This window comes from Fukomys damarensis, unplaced genomic scaffold (assembly GCF_012274545.1).
Source record: "Fukomys damarensis isolate Sample0158 unplaced genomic scaffold, DMR_v1.0_HiC HiC_scaffold_36, whole genome shotgun sequence".
NCBI lineage: Eukaryota > Metazoa > Chordata > Mammalia > Rodentia > Bathyergidae > Fukomys > Fukomys damarensis.
The window spans coordinates 41,689,816-41,704,399 of record NW_022900948.1 but is presented as its reverse complement, the minus strand read 5'-3'; the positions used below and the strand labels follow the sequence as shown (position 1 = coordinate 41,704,399).

General features: G+C 48.2%; 1 long non-coding RNA gene across 1 annotated transcript in view; it reads left to right on the top strand.

Moving 5' to 3' along the window:
- LOC117284349 overlaps nucleotides 1–13,113 on the top strand; it is a 14,021-nt gene extending 908 nt beyond the window's left edge. The window contains exons 2-3 of the long non-coding RNA XR_004515420.1: nucleotides 12,108–12,221; nucleotides 12,855–13,113. This is a non-coding gene — a long non-coding RNA (uncharacterized LOC117284349). The remainder of the gene's footprint in view (nucleotides 1–12,107; nucleotides 12,222–12,854) is intronic.
- Nucleotides 13,114–14,584: the final 1,471 nt, after the last annotated feature.

Below are 14,584 nucleotides of genomic sequence, written 5' to 3'. Positions count from 1 at the left end.
CGGGGCGAGGGCGGAGGGCATGGGGGCGGGTCCCCTGACCCCGCCGGAGGCTAGAGGGCGGATCGGATTTGGAGCCTGCGGGAGGCTTGGTCAGAAGTGGCCCCCTGTGTTTTGGGGCCCCGCGGAGGGGCCCAGCTTTGTGGAGGATTAGAGGCTCCCGCCCTACCCTAGTACCTGCGAGGGTGTCGGTGGGTATCTCTGTGTGTCTGTGCGTGTCGGCGCCCCCGCCTCCGGGGCCCAGGAGAACGCGTGCATCCTTGTCTCTATGCACACACAATATTTTTTATGTCCCTGCGACTTTCCGAGATCCGAGGGTGTGAATTTGGGAATCTGTATCTGATTTCCCTGCATCCCTCTGCATGTGCATGCAGATCTTTCCATGCCTCTGTCTTAGGTAATTTAGTACATACATCTTTGTATGTGTCCCTGTGTCTGTGTCACTCTAGGCGAATGCCTGTGTCTTCGTGTGCATTTCAGCTCCTATATTGTGTCAGGAGATTTTTCTGTGTATGTGTGTCTCCATGTCACCTTTGTGTGTCTGCTTGTCTCAGCTTCTGGATGATTTTGCGGCTCCCATTGTGCGTGTGCGTGTGTGTTTCTTGTATTGTTCAGTGCCTTTGTGTGCCTGTATTGCCCAGGATGGGTGAGTGGATGTGGAGTTTTCTTCCCAAGCCCTACCCACCCTGTTTTTGCCTAGCCTGGGAAACCCCAGGTCTTGAGCCTCGAGGTAAGGCCTGGGCCGTTTTCTGCGGGCATTCGGACTGGGGCGCCCGGCTGCGGAAAGGAGCCAGGCTTGAAAGGCCCCTGCACGCTGCGTCGGGAGGCGCTGAACCTCGACCCAGCGCGGGGTGGACCGGGCGGTTCCTGCCCTCTGCTGGCCGCGGTGCGTCCCTGCAGCCGCTGCTGGGCGACCGCCTGTAGGAGAGAGTCGTTCCAGGCACAGACCCTCGCCCTCTCCTTCAGGACCTAAGGGAAATCCTCTCCAGTCTCGGGCCCCGGTGCAGTGTTCCATCCTGCTCCTCCTGTCTCCCACTCCCTACCCTCCCCGTGCCTGGCCCCTTCTTCTCCATACCCTTTCTTCCTCTTCTCCCTAGGCTAAATGGAGGCCCCTTTGGTCAGGCCCCCAAGGATCCTCTGACCCTCGGACTGGGGTACCGGCCCGAGTCGGGGCCGTGGATTGTGTCCAGCGGCGTGTACCCGGGACGCCTGCAGGCTGTCTGGGCGCAGGAGAACGCACTGGCAGCCCCAGCTCCGTGCCGCCCGCTGGTGTGTCCTGGGGTGCATAGATTCTTGGTGTCTTTCTCCGCGCTCCTGTCCAAGCCACAGGGTTGCTTTGAGACGGCCTAATGGAGCATCGGGCCCCGCGACTGGGTTGCGGTGCCCCTGGAACAGTGGAGCCGGGTGGCCTTCTCTGGACCGGGTGAGGATGTTCGGGCCACAGCCACGGTCTCCTCTGCAGGCCTCCCCATCACTCCCCACCTCCTCCCCACTCGCCGCGGGCCCTCTTCCTAGCCCTTTGTTCCTGCTGCTCGGGTCCCCCGTTCTGCGAGGGAGTGAGCGAGCCAGAGAGCGAGCGGACTTGGCGTCCCGGGTCCTTCGCACACAGCCATGCAGAGGTCTTTTGGGGGCACCATCAAAGATCCTGCACCTCCTCACTGCTGGCGCTGTCGAAGAATAAGCGACTGAACGGGAGGACAGGTGCCCAGGCTTCCTCAGGCCAGACCTGAGCTGAGAATGCTGGGGAGCCACGATGCCGGTGGCTGCTGCGCCCGAGCCTTCCGACGGGGATACTCTGGCTCGGCCGCGGCCGCGGCAGAAACAGGTCCGGAATATCTCCAGGTGAGGAAAGGCTAAGTCCGCTTGGAAGAAGCAAGAAGAGAAAGAAAACTTTGGCACAGGGTTCTAGGGTCTTCCGAGTCCTGCGAGCAACACGACTCCACTGAGCCTTACCCTGTGTCCCCTTGCTCTTCTTAGGGCCTCGTGTCTCCCATGCCCTCCTCAGAGCTTAGCGCCAGGGCCCTCCTTCCCCATGGAGCCCCGCCGACCCCCGACCCTCTCCAGACAGTTTTTCTTGTCTGAGCAGGGCCAGAGCAGAGGATACCCTCCTAGTTCATAACTTTGGCTGGAGATGCAGATTGGGGCAGGTTTGAGGAGCTGTTAGGGTGAAGGGCAGAGTGTTCTGGGCACTGGATGCCCCGGGGAAGGATGTAGGACCAGGAGCTTTGAGCCTCAGCTGTTCTGCTCTGCGGGAGAACAAGGGCCATGCAGCTTTCTGGGGCCATGGCCGCTGGCCAGCCTCAGACCTTCCAGAGGAGACCACACTGGACCAGAGCTGCCTCAAATCCCCTGCCAGGTTAGGAGCCACTATTCCAGGGGCTCAGCCCCAGGGCTGGGGTACTGGGGACAGCCACAAAGACTCCAGAAGGATGGCAAGGTGTGGCGTGGTGCAGTGGAGTGCTAGCAGCAACTGCTAGTCCCTCCATGGATCCTGGCTGCATTTGACCCAGGACGTGTGGGTCCAGGGGTCAGACAAATTATAAAGCAACAGGTCACTTCTGCAGCCGAGGGTGTCTGTGGTTTTCCCGTGTGATGGGGAGCCCCCAGAGCCCAGGTGGAGATCCACAGTGAGGAGTAACTGGGGAAGGGTCCCAGCTGGGCATTTTCTGATTGTGTGGGAGCTGGTTCTTGCTCTTGCCTCTGGGGTTTTGTAGGCTGATGGGAGAGAGGTGGCAGAGTGACAAGGATTTGCTGGTGAGTCAGTGTGGGCTCTGAGGCTGAGAGCTAGTGTGTGCCTGTGTCCAATGTGTGGAGTATAAGCAAGCCTCAGCCAAGTCCCTGTGAGCTCCCAGCAGGCACCTCTCTGGCCACAGACCCAAGACTTTTCAGCACAAAGTCTGGGTTGTGGGATTCAGTGCAGGTGTCAGGAGAGTGTGCTTCTTCAGGTTCAAGGGCTGCTATCTGCCACAGGACCAGTGCTGAGAAAGGGACAGTGCCTGGCTGGGTGGGACAGGGCTGAAGTCTCCCGCTGGCCAGGCAGTGGGTCGGAGGGGGATCAAAAGCAGATCTCAGGGACTTCCCCAGATCTAGCTCAGCATGTGGCTTTGGGACTTCCAAAAAGCTCTGCAGCTCTGCACCTCCATGTCGTTGTCCATGAAATGGGTGCCTGGCTGGCCATCTGTCCCACAGGGTCGGGGAGAGGACGAGATGGAAGAGATTGCGTTGGTGCCTGAATGTGGCAGGTCTCTAGAGCTATGTGGTGAATACTTGGATGGGGGGCCTGCTGTAGGATGTGGAGGCTCGCAGCTGCCTCTTTCTTCCAGCTAGGTCCTGGGAGAAACAGACTTGTCTTGAGCTCAGCCATGTCCCTTTCTTCAGGGCGGTGAAGCTCAGAGGCAGGCCATGGAGACCCCCAACAGTGCCAGCACAGACTGCTCAGCCTTCAGCGCCCTGCCCAGAACCTGGGTCCTAGAGTAGCCATTTGCAGTCAGACCCTTGAAAGGCAGCAGAATTAGGGAATTCAGCTTATCACATGCAAATCGTGATGTGAGACTCTCCAGGTGTTACTTACATTTATTTTATTTTTTGGTACCGGGGTTCAAACTTGGGCCCTTGCACTTGCAAGGCAGGCGCAGGAACCACTGAGCTAAATCCCCAGGCCAGTGTTACATTTATTTTTAACAGACACTTTCCCCAAGAACCTTTGGATTTCTTGCCAAGTAGATGGGCTAGGTTATTTCTAGCCCATCTAGAACCAGGGGCTTCCCTGACTGTGAATCTGAGCCAAAACAAAGGGAGGGTTGAGGACTGTGTGTGGGGCCATAAAAGCCCCATTAGGACTCTAAGAATAACTCACAGAAACACATTTTATATGAATTGGACACAAATACACAAAACTGGAGAGTTCATTGGTTTCCTTCCTAAGGACCCATGGTTGGAGAGGGGGTGGGGTGTGAGAGGGGACCAGTGCCTGTCCCATTTGATCTTTATCTTAAATCTACTTCAAAACTCTTCAGCCTGCGGAGTTGGGGAGTCACCTCTTCCTGTAATTATTTGGTGTCTAGTAAAGTTTTTATGAGTTTCTGTGCAAATAAATGCATCTGATGTGCATTTGTTTCGGTTAGAGCCGCTTGATGTAGGAGGTGTGTGTGTCTTCTGTTGGCCCTCAGAAAAGATGACAGTGGAAATAAAAATAAAACCAAGACCTCCAGATCAGGCAGAGAGGTAGGGGGCTGGGACAGTCCCACTGCCAACCACTAGCTTTCAGACACCTGGGGCTGAGCCCTGGGGACACTGCCAGTCAGGTTTGCGGGATGGTTCTGAGGGCTGGGAGGCGGGCTTGGTGAAATCTAGATTCCATGATGGCTTTTCTGGAAATAGAAGGAAGCTTGCCTTCTGATTACCGTCCTCTGGATATGCTTGGCAAAGTCAAATGAGTAATAAATAAGGGTGAGGGTTTTTTTGGGTCGCATTATCATTTAAGTGGCAAAGTGTGCCTCTTTCTCCCAAATGTGAGCTCTGCAGATGTGCAGCTGTCCGCCCTCCCCTAGTAAGGCAGAGCAGTCAGGAAGCATGGCTTCCTTCCAGGTGGCTGCGGAAGCCCCTCTACCCCTGCCACCTAAGGATGAGGGTGAGTCCAGGGTGTCAGGGGCTAAGAGCACCTGTGTGGCTCTCGGATCCCCAGTGGTGGTTCAGGGTCAGGAAGCAGCCTACAGGTCTGTTCACTTGGGCCCACGCTTGCTCTCTCTCTCCTCCCGGTCCTACTATTTCATTTATTTGTCTTAAAGTAATTTTAGCATTGATATTGAAGTAGAATATGTGCATAGAAAAATGCACAAAGCATAAACTTATAACCAGGATATGCCCACACTACCAGCCCTCTAAATTAAAGAGATACCCAGGATCCACCTCCTTCCAGGTGCTGCTCACTGTCTCCTCCATGTAACCACTGTCTTGACTTCTGCCACTGCACGTGGGTTTTGCCTGTTTGAATTTTGATACATTAAATCATGTAACATATACTCCTTCCCATACTTTACTCATGAAATTTTGTGTGAAGAGTGGAATTTTTCTCCTGAATCATCAGGGCTGTGATTTGGACCCTCATTCCAGTAGGGTGCTGAAATCTGAGGCCAAATTCCCCCCTCCTTTCACCCATCCCACCCTCCCCCAGGCAGGACACCCGCTCTATTCCTGTGTCCTTCCAGGAGGTACAGGTGCTGGCGACTCCTGCTATAAATCTGAGCCCCCCATCATTAATCTGTCCCCAAAAAGGAATTGCTGGAGAAGCCCATCTAGAATCTTCCCTCATCACACCCTACCATCGCTATCTAGTAGCCTCTGAAGTGGGATCTGTAACAAATGAGGAAACAAGCACCCCAGAGAGGTCAAGTCACTTGCTGGAGGTCACACAGCATGCTAAGGGTCAGATCCTGGATTCAAACCCAGTTGGCCTAATTCCAAACCCAGGCTCTTGTCACCTCCCCACATGGCTCCCCTGGGCATCCAGGCCCAGGCGTGAACAGTCCCCTTCTGCCTCCTTCCAGGGAGGAAGCTGGACTTTTTCCAAAGGAAACGCTGGGAAACACAAAACCCCAAACAGAAACAGGGCAGGCATGGTTCCCAGGCCCTGGCTGCCGAACGTTGGCTGAAGCAAGTTTGGTCTGGTCTGGTCTGGTTGGTGCAGCCTCCCCAAGTGTATTACCAGGGGTGTCCTGGCGCCATTCAGGAAGTGTCCCTCATGCCAACTATCATTCCTGAGTACTCACCATGTGCCGGAGAGGCAGGAATTCCTATTTATTTTATTTTATTTTTATTTATTTATTTATTTTGGTATCAGGGTTCGAACTCAGGTCCTTGTACTTGCGAAGCAGGTGGTGGAACCACTGAGCTAAATTCCTGGCCCCAGGAATTCCTATTTAGCCCCACTCAGCAGATGAGGAAACTTTGGCTCAGAGAGGTCCAGTGTCCTGCCTTAGACTCTAAGTTTCTTAGTGGCTGAGTGGGTTCATGGATCCAGGACTCGGCTGCTGTCAGCTCTGTGCCTCATTTTTGTCCTCAATTCAGCCCTCTTATCTGGGCCACCTCTCCTTTGCTCTTGTTCTGGAGGTGTGGCCAATGCTTCCTCTTGGATACTCTGAAATGTCCAAATTTGGTTGGTCCGGCTTGAGGTTGAGTTGCAGGAGCCCTGGTTTGTTGAACTGTAAAGTAGGGATGATTGCATTGCTTTCCATTATTATTGGGAGTTCAGCAAGGTCTGTGATCTTTTGAATCTGGGAGAATTGTCACTGGCCTTTTAGAGGGGTGGCGTTGGTATTCATTGGCTGTGTGAAGATCCTGAGGTAGGAAAGAACTTGATTTGTTAGAAACTTGGGTGGCTGTCTGGTAAGTAGGGCTCAGATTCAGCTGCAGGTTTGAGCAGAAGCCTTCCCACAGGTCAGGTCATGGTCAGGAGTGTGGACTTGCACCTGACGGCACTGGGCGGCCATGGAGGGTTTCAACAGAGCAGTGCCATGGTCGAGTTTGTTTTTTAGGAAGATCTCTCTGGCTGTGGTGAGGGGCGAGACCATAGGCAGGAGGCCAAGTGACATCGAGGCCCTTGGGTTTCAATATCCCTTTTGTATGGAGTAAGGCTGGGCGGTCCGCAGGGCAGACTTATCCTCCAATTTCCCATAGAGCTTGTGTTTCCAGATTCAGGGTTTCATGTTACACAGAGTTATTCTTTCTGGAATGTGTCCCCCGAGCAACCCCGCTGGACCCTCCGTGGAAGGAGGGGCTCCTGCGAATGCAAGATGCACGTGTATGCAAACAAAGTACAGCATCCCGGCTCTGGGCTTGGCGGGCCATGTCTGCCCCAGAAACAGTCCAGCAACCAACAGCACAGCAGTGCCCAGGAGCTGTGACAGCCTGCAGACAACAGTACTGGCAACGGTCACAGGACAGTCACAACCAGGGACCTTTACTGAGGACGTGAAGCCTCTGACAACAGTCCTGGCACCAAATCTCTCAGTGAGCCTGAAGGGTAGCTGCTTTTGAGGTCCACTGCACAGACAGGGAGACTGAGGCTTGGTGGGGAAGGGCCTTGCCCAGGGTCGCGGAGTGGCAGAGCCGCTGCCCTCACACTGCCACCTGTGGGTGCTGGGCAGCCTCGGAAGGAGGGTGTGCCTGGCGTGGTACTGAGCTCTGCTGGATCCAGACATCCCTACAACTGTTCCCAGGGTGCAAAAAAGCCAGAAAATTCCATCTCCGCATCCCAGCCCTCCCCTACCTTCGCTCCAGCCCACATACTCTGCCCGGCAGTTTCTTTCCCTGGAAGAACTTGGCAGTTTGGGCTTCCAGATGTAGCAAAAGCCTCGAAGTCCAGAACCCTCCCCACAGTCTCTCCCCTGACCTTGTCTCTGCCTCCCTTCCCTCTGCTCTCTGCACGCCTTGCCAAGCCTACTGGCTTTATTTCAGCTTCTCAAGCTTGGAATGGGTGGCTCCCTTTGCCTGGAAGGCTTTCTCCACTCCCTTCTTCTTTCATCTTCTGTGTCAGTGAAAATGCTGCCTCCTCCTGGAAGCCTTCCGTCTTTGCGAACAGTAACTACAGCCACGGAAAAAGCCATCACATTCTGGGGGCCCCTGCAGCCTGCACTGAGCTTAGTGTCCCCACTCTGTATCCACACAGCAGCCTGCCGAGGAAGGTATTCTGCTTGTTCCTAATCTACAGCTGGGGAAACCGAGGCACAGAGAGGTCCGGCACATGTATTGAGAATGTGCCCGAGGTCACAGAGGTACTGAGGGACAGATCTGGACTCTGAAGCCAGTCCCTGAGAGCCCAGGCTCTTCCTCACTGCAGGGCGGCACGCATCAACTTGACTCTTGCCAATTGCAAGCGTCCCAGCACTGCGCATGTCCCAGAGAGAAGCCTACCCACGTGGAGGGGTTTACAGCTGCCACACAGGCCATTTCACACCAAGAGATGACATCAAACAAACACCAGAGGTGCGAGAGATCCCGAGCTGGTTCTGCCTTTGTTTTGCCACAGGAGATTTCCACAATTTTTATTTTTGGTGAACTTCTTTTTCATTATGGAAAACTTGAAATGTACGCAACTAGAATAATGTGTCAATCACCCAGATTCAACAGTTAAGACTCACGTGCAATCCTGTTTCACCTACGTCCCACTCCTGCCCCAGTGATTTTTTTTTTTTTAATGATGCTGGGGATCAAACTAGGTACTGTACCACTTAGCTACACCCCCAGGGTCTGGAGGGTTATTTTAAAGCAAATAAAAAAGTCCAAGACACTGTAACATCTTAATCATAACTACTTTGGTTTTAGTTCTAAAAGATAAGAGAATCTTTAAGAAAAGCCACAATACCATTATCACACCTGGAGAAATTATCATCAGACCTATCAGTCAATGTTTAAATTTCTCTGATTGTCTCATAATTGTTTTTACAGCTTTTGCAGATGTCCTTATATTCCTCAAGTCTCTTTTTAAAGCTACATTTGCTCACTTCTGTGTCTCTCTGTCTGTCTCTTTCTGCCTTTCCTCTGCCCTTGACTTTTATTTGTTGCAGAAACCTGGTTATTTGTCCTGTAGTATTTCCCCCAACCTGGCTTTTTGCTTGTATTCCTGTGGGGTCCTTTAACACCTTCCTCTGTCCTCTGTATTTCCTGCAATTAGATCTACAGGCTTGATCAGATTCGGGTTCAATTTTTGGCAACAATACTTCACAGGAGGTGGGGTGTCCTTCTGTCAGGAGCCCATCAGTGAGAGGTTGCCTATGTTCATTGCTTAGATTCATTATTTCATTAGGGATTACAAAATGATATTATTCTAATTCTGTCCTCCTTCTGCATTTATTAGCTGGAATACTTGAAAAAGGGCAGCATTTCCTTATTCACTATTTACACACTTTGAGGTATACGATGATCTCATTCAATACATGCACTAAGTTGGTCAAAGATTCGATTCTATAACAACTCAAATAATGTGTTGGTTTCCTGGCATCCTCAAAGATAATTTTTAAGTGTTCTTATGAACGTAGGGATTTGATGTATTGCAATCTCCCATGATCCTGATAGATGTTCAAATGCCACACTTCTGCCAGATGGGACCTCTTTGGGTGGGTCCTGAGGCCTTTGAGCTCCATAGGCTCTGATGGCGTCTTTGCTTCCTGGAATTGCAAAGTGCTCCAGACAATCGTGTATTTTCTGCCCCAGACCTGAAATCACAATTTCTTTTTGGGTAGTATTTAGAGACCACAATCAAGGTTTAAGCAATTCTTGTTGCTATTGGACTGGTCATTGTCTCTGGGTCTTTTCAGTAGACAGAGCTAGGAAATACCTTTTTTTTTTTTTTTTAACAGATGAACTACATCATAAATCATGACGGCCAAGGTTTGGAAGCAACCTAGTTTCCTTGGATAGGTGATTGGATGATCAACTGTGGTACATCCATACAATGGAATATTATTCAGTTATAAAATGAAATTTAGCTGCACAGTCCACAGTAGCCAAGGTATGGAACCAGCCTAGGTGCCCATCAAAAGATGAAAGGATGAAGAAAAGGTAGCAATACACACAACGGAGTATTATTGAGCCTCGAGGAAGAACAAAATTCTGTCATTGGCAAGAAAATGTATGGACCTGGAGATCATCATGTTGACTGAAATAAGCCAGAATTACTGCATGTTTTCTCTAATATGTGGAATCTAAAAAAGATGACAAGATAGCAGAAGGAAGACTATCATTATATAAGAGGAAGGGAATCTGGGGGGAGGTGGGTATAAGGGTGAGTAGTAAAGGGAATGGACATGAACAAAATATAATACATATTGAAAGCCCCCCCAAAGCAGGAAACTAGAGCAAGGGTGTGATGGGGTAAAAGTGATCAAGTATTTTATGTGCACGTGTGGATCTGCCAAAATGAAACCTGTTAATCTCTGCATCCAGTTAAAAAAAAAAAAAGAGGGAACAAAGAGAAATGATCGTAACTGCGTATTGCTAGGTGAAAGAAGCATGCGTGTAGGCTTCAAGTTCTAGAAAAGGCAAAACTCTGAAGACAGCAGCAAGGTCAGAGGTTGTCCAATGTTGGGAGGAGGGATGGTTTATTTCACCTGTTGTGTGGAGCCCAGGGGCTTTTGAGACCAGTGAAAATATTCTGTGTGATACGACAGTAGCCCTCCTTGATCCATAGCTTTGTTTTTCCCAGTTTTCATTACTTCATGGTCAACTCTGGTCCAAAAACATTAAAAGGAAAAGTCCCCACATAAGCAATTCATAAGGTTTAACTCACACTCCAGTTTGAGTAGCGGGATAAAATCTTGGCGTGTCTCACTTTGTCCCACCTGGAACACGAGTTGCCCTTTTGACTAGCGTATCCGTACTGAGGATGCTACCCACCCGTTAGACGCTTAGCGGCAACCCTGGTTATCAGGGTGACTATGGCAGTGTTGTGGTGCTTGTGTTAAGCAGCTGTGTATCATAATGCCTGTCAATCACTTCACATCTCATTGTACAGGCCTTGTGTCACCCCAGGTCACTGCGGGAAGGGTGAGTGCAATACAACATGAAGAGGGAAGGTGGAGGCAAGGGGGTAGGAAGGGGACATAAACAGAATCAAGATGCGTTCTGTACCAACTCTCCACAAATCATTGTGTACTGCAAAGACGTACTCATAAAACAATAAACTGAATCTTTTTTAAAGAAAGATATTTTGAGAGACTGCATTCATTTAACTTTTATGTCTATTGTTACAAATTATCCTATTTTATTATTAGTTATAGTGTTAATCCCTCACTGTGCCTCATTTATAAATTAAACTTTCTCATAAGTGTGTATACATAGGAAAAAAGTAATGTATATGGGGTTCAATACTATCTGGGATTCAGACAGCCAGGAGGGTTTTGAGTAAGGGAGAGCTAGCAGATAATGGTGGATATATGTCATTACACACTTGACAAAGCCCACAGAACATACAATGCTAAGAGTGAACCCTAAGGTAGATTTGAATTTTAGTTAGTAATAATAATAATGATGGATCCATATCAGCTCATATGTTTGTTATAAAAAATGTAACCCATCAATGCAAGATATTAACCAAGAGGAAAATGGGGAGGGGAGGTAAAAGGGTATGTGGAAACCCCACCATCTGCTTAATTGTCCTGTAAACCTAAAATTCCTGAAAAATAAATATCCATTTTTAGAAATCATGTGTTCACATTGACATTTCTAATTTAAATGCAGGCTATAGTGTTTTTGTTTAGCTTCATCCATATTACATCTGTGAAAGATTCTAATCTGCTGAGTCCATTTAACACACACAACACTCTGAGATACCCTGGTGCCACTGTGTCATAGTTCACGTGAGCTCCTGTACCACAATACCTTAGACTGAGAAATTTATAAACCACCAAATGTATTGTTCGCATTTCCAGAGCCTGGGGAGTCCAAGATCAGGGCATCAGCAGATCTGGTGTCTGGTGACTACTCCAAAGACGGGCTGTCTAGACGTGTCCTTCCATGGTGGAGGTTGAAAGGGACAGACAGGCTCCCTCCAACTTTTTTGGAAGGCTGTAAATCCCATTCCTCATTGCCTCACAAAGACCTGATTTCTTCATACCACGATGGAGCTTGGGTTTCAATGCAGGAATTTGGTAGAACAGACAAAAATTCAACCACAGTACCCCAAATACTATTTGTTTTTTCTTTTGCAATTTATGTACTTTTTTTTTTTAGTACTGGGGATTGTGTTTAGGGCCTTTGCACTGAATTATATATTTCCCCAGCCTTTAAAAAATTTATTTTGAGACAGGATCTCACGAAGTTGCTACATTGCCCAGGCTAGTTGAGGGTTTAGACAACCCCACGTGGAAGGCATTTACCTCATGTTTTGAAGAAGAAACTAGGACTCAGTGAGATTTGAACTCATATCTCTCAGATTTCTAAGTGTTTCTGGAGTGCCTGTGTCTGTTCCAGACCCCATCCCGGGTACTGCGATACAGAGATCACTCAGCTGGGTCCTGACCTCATGGGGCTCAGATCTAATGGGGCCCCTCATGTCTGAGTGTAAAGTTGTGGTTTAGCATTGTCTGTCTGTCTGTCTTTCTGTCCACCCACAGCACAAGGAGCTCCACAAAGAAATCTGTAGCCGGTCCACTGTAATTGATGGCGCAGAACTGCAGAAATGAGTGGGTGTTTGTTGACTAAGAAAATAAAGGAACGTGGAAGAAAAGGTAAAAAGAAAACAAAGCTTGAGGTCCTTATGGAAGTCTCATGCCTCAGACTCAGAGAGTTCTGTAAAAAAAATTAATGACTTTTAAGTTATGAATATAATTCATTATAGAGATTTTGGAAAGTCTCAAAAATGAGAACAGAAATAACCATAACTCTCAGAGTTAGTCTTTTTGTTTATTCTTTTGATTTTCTGTATATAAGAGTAGCCTTTTCAAAAAAACATTTGGATCATTATATATAATATATATATTTCTATAGTTTGCATTTAAAAAATTAATAGTATATCATGAATATTTTCCTAATTGAACATCCTTTTAAGCCCAAGTGTCTACTTAGGGGTTGGATTTATTTTCACCAGTGATGGCATTCTATACCATATAAAATAATTGTAAACTCAAGATTAAGGCTGAAATCACAACAGGAGGAATATTTTACAGGCTTCCAGGCTGCACACTATCTTACTCAGATTGCATCATCCTCCCTGGCAAACACCCAGGAAAACACAGCTCGGTACTTTCACTTTCTTTTCTTTTTTGTTTTTGTGTACCAGGGATCAAACTCAGGACCTTGCACTTGCAAGGCAGGTGCAGTGCCACCGAGCTAAATCCTTAGCCCTTGCTTTCTTTCTGCAGTTCTGTCACTTTCTGCAGTTCTGATCTCTCCAGGCACCATGAAAAGTCACTCTTGGCTGCAGAGAAGAGTTCCTGATACAAGCATTAGAGAGTGGTGATTAAGAGTTTGCTCCACCTAAGCCCAGCCTCACTGAGGTGGCTGTATGACCTTGGCCAAGGAACTTCACTTCTGTGTGTTTCCGTTCCCTCATTGTTAATTCGGGGCAACGGCTGTACCTGCTTCCCCAGAAGTTGAATCAATAGCTATGCACTATGAGATGCCACGAATAAATATTATTATCCCAACTGTGTTGGAGTGTGCTCTCTTTCCACCCAGCCATTTGCTGGGCTCAGAGTTGCTCTTGGCAGCTTGTCTGGATGCCGGATAATCCAGGCCTTGTGGTACCTGTGCAGCCGCCCCCACAAGGCTGGAGGCCCTGGGTGTGCATGTCTCGGGCATGCCCTGTGCCCCAGTCAATGCAGCATAAGCTGCCAGACTCCACAAAACCACTACCAGGGGTGTATGCTTCGATTTTGTCCCAAGATGAATGAAAATAATCATGGGAAACGCTATCGTGTAGTAAATAAGTTCATGGCTTTTGGTGTTAGTGCAGGCTCAGGTTCTGGCTACTACACTTTGAGCAAACCATTTCCAATCTCTGACCCCAGTTCCATTAACAATAAGCTGCAAATGATAATTGTGATGATGGTTTTGTTTTGTCCCCAACCCATTACCCATTACTCTGATTTTGTTCCCCTGTTGGATGAATTAGTTATTTCCTCCTTTGAACCATGATTTCATTCCCAGGCTTCCTGAGTAGGGCATGTGACCAGGGTTAAGCCAATCATGGGCATTCCATCACCTGGCCACAGTGATTGGTCCAGAGGGGTCATGTGAACCAAGCCAGTCCAATAAATTGAATCTCCAGGCTTTTACTGGAGCCAGTCTTGAACCACCTCTTGAGCTATGGTCTTGAAGCTATACGGATGTAAGAGCAGCCACTTCAAAGCTATCTCACTCCCAAATGAGACTGGTTGTCTATAATGGAGCTGCTGCAGGAGAGGTAGAGCCAAGAGAAATGACAGTATAGTGTGCAACTTTTGAGCCTGTCCAGGAAGCCAACTGTGGTTTTTCCATGCTCATTTGAGTTGAGTATTCTGTCACTTTCAACGAAAACTATCATGCCTGCAATAACAATAAAGGTTGAGTATCCTTTATCCAAAATGCTTGGGACCAAGAAGTGTTAAAGATTTCAGATTTGGGGATACTTTCATGTAATTTATCAGTTAAGCATCTCTACTCTCAAAATCCAAAACTTTTCGAATTCCGTGTCAAGGCTCAAAAAGCTTCAGATCTTGGAGTATTTTAGATTTTGGCTTTTCAGGGAAAGATACTGAATCTGTAATACCTGCTTCTACCTTGAATTGTTAGAAGGATTTCCTAAGGAAATATACAAATTCCTTGATATAGTGTTTGGTATAATGTAAGTCTTAATAAATGGTAGTTATTTATATTGTTGTAAGGGCCAGGGATTCAGCTTAGTGATGCTGCCGTCTACCTCTCAAGTGTAAGGTCCCAAGTCTGAAAAAAAAAAAAAAAAAAAAAAGAAAAAAATAAAAAGAAGATTTATTTATATTTTTGTTGTAAACTTATCTGTAGAAAAATAAGTAAGTGCAGATAAAACAAAGACAGGAAAAATGCACATTATTCTTAATATGACCTTGTAGGGTAGGTAAGTATTTTGAAATGT